At 34.4% G+C, this 2,500-nt stretch overlaps 1 protein-coding gene across 2 annotated transcripts in view; it reads right to left on the bottom strand.

Annotated features, from left to right (window-relative positions):
• The window catches only part of LOC115226054 (short transient receptor potential channel 3-like), a 56,163-nt gene that overhangs the window by 51,270 nt on the left and 2,393 nt on the right, over positions 1 to 2,500 (bottom strand). The gene's annotated exons all lie outside the window — the stretch shown is intronic.

Raw genomic sequence — 2,500 nt, 5'->3', positions numbered from 1 at the left:
ATGTGAGTTAAGAAGTGGTTTTGGTTTTGGTTTTAGGGTTCCCAAAGTAATGGTCTCCTTCAGAAAAAAAACCCGAGAGGCAACACGGAAAGTGTCTGAATAGATGTAGAACAAACGTGGAAGAGATGCAGAAAGACGTGGAACAGATGTAGAACGGTCGTCGAACAGATGTTGAACAGATGCAGAACAGATGTTGAACAGATGTTGAACATATGTGGAAATGACGTAGAACAGACGTGAAACAGATATGAAACAGACGTGGAGTTGATATGTAAATTTTTGATCAAAGATTTGATCTGAGATTCAAAATTAGGCTTTCACGGTAATATTTTAAAACGAGTCCAGTTAGTCCAAATTACAAACAGATGTAAGGCAGATGTGGTTTTAGCTTTTGTTTCTTGATTTCCAATGTAACAGGATTTCTCTAGAAAGAAACCGACAACCCAAAAAGCGGCCGGGGGGGGGGGCTTAGGATGCAACACAGTAAGTAAAATAGTGCCTGAACAGATGTGGAGCAGACATAGAACAGATGTGCCACAAATGTTAAAATTTTTTGGTTAAAATTTAAGATTCGATCTGAGATAAAAAATTATGTTTTTATAGGAATACTTTAAAGCGAGTCCAATTAATCCAAATTACAAACAGATGTAGGATGGATATGGTTTTGATTTTTGTTTCATTATTCCCAAAGAAACAGGGTTTCTTTAGGAGAAAAGAAGCCGGTTCAAAAATGGTAAAGTTAGGACTTGGGATCCAACACAAAAAGTAAATAGTGTGTGAACCGACGCGGAACAGATGTGCAGCAGATATGTTAATCATTGGTCAAGATTTAAGATTTGACTTGAGATCCAAATTTAACAGCTTTCAAAGAAATATTTTCTTACAAGTCTAATTAATCCAAATTAAAAACAGGCGTACTGCAGACGTACTTCAGATATAGTTTTCAGCTTTTACGATTCCCAAAGGAATGGACTTACCTTAGAAGGAAAGAAGCCGACTCGAAAATGATGATAGGGCTTGAGATGCTACACAAAAAATAACTAGTCTTTGAACAGATGTGGAACAGATGTGAAACACTTGCGGAAGGTTTGTAATATATATATATATATATATATATATATTAACGTGAAAGTGTGTGATTGACGAGCAACTTTTGATTAAAAATTCCAAGTTAATTTCCAAATAAATATTTCATAAAAATAATTCAAATTAAGAACAGACATGCAAGAGATGTGTAGTAGGAGAGCGGAAGACGTGTATCAGGTTTTGTTTAAATTTCAGAACTGTTAGTTTCCATAGAAATATTTCATAGTAAGACCAAATAATACAACTTAAAAATGAATATGGTACAGACGTGGGACATGTATAGAACAAGAGATGTAGGGAAAACATGAAATAGGTGTATTATAGATGGATATATATGTATCAAGTGTGTGAAGGATATGGTTCGAGATTCAAAATAGACAGGAAAAGCTTAAATGATATAAACTGAAAATGAGTGTGTAAGAGATGAGGAATAAGCGTGTAGCAGGGAAGTAAGAGATGTGCTCAGGCTTCAAAATTGTCAGCAACGTAAACATTAAACAATGCGATCGACGATTGAAAACAGGTAATTGGTGTATATGCATATTTCAAGAGTTATTGCTCTTTCATCAGGAACACATTGCTTAAACAGCCAATCTACAGAATTCAGAGCCAGCACTGTAAGTTACGGCGTTCCATATACGAATACGTATATATAAACAATGTGATCGAAGACAGAATGCGTTCAGGCTTCAAAATTATCATTTTCAATGGAGATATATTATAGCAAGTTCCAAATAATACAAAGTCAAAATATACATGAAACAGATGTGGAATAGAAGCAGGAAAAAGAAAACATAATAGAATCATAAACCGAATTTAGGTGAGCAGACCTTATGCAACTCTTCGTTCGGTTCGGGATTCAAAATTGACAGATGCTGTAGACACTTTTTAGAAAAAAACCTAAATGATATAAGCTAAAAACAGACGAAACAGCCATGGAACAGATGAATAGCAGTTGTGCAGCAGACATGTAGAAATTAGGTAGCAGGCGAATATTAGATGTGTAGAAATAACCCGAATTTCCTTAGAAATTAATCCAGATTACAAATAGACATAGATCAAAAGAAGAACAAATGAATAGCAGTTGTAAAACAGATGTTTAAAAGATGCGTGATAGATGAGAGGATATGTGTAACATTTGGTACAACATTCAAGGGGCACGTAAGGATCGATTGATCTGGAACGGATGTACGCACACTGGATTTGAAAAAAATAGGTATTTTAAGAAGATGTTGAAAATTTTGAAAAAGATACGGGAAATTAGAAAAAGTTGTGGTACAGATTCTAAAAATTGTGTGAAGAAAATAGATTTGAAAAATATATTTGGTAAATCTGAAGAAAGACGTGAGAATAAATTTGAAGAGATTCGAAAAAAGATGTGGAAAGGTTTGAGAACTTGTGGTAAGATTCGAAA

Source organism: Octopus sinensis, linkage group LG29, assembly GCF_006345805.1.
Source record: "Octopus sinensis linkage group LG29, ASM634580v1, whole genome shotgun sequence".
NCBI lineage: Eukaryota > Metazoa > Mollusca > Cephalopoda > Octopoda > Octopodidae > Octopus > Octopus sinensis.
The sequence above is the reverse complement of the archived record's forward strand: the minus strand, read 5'-3'. Positions and strand labels throughout refer to the sequence as shown.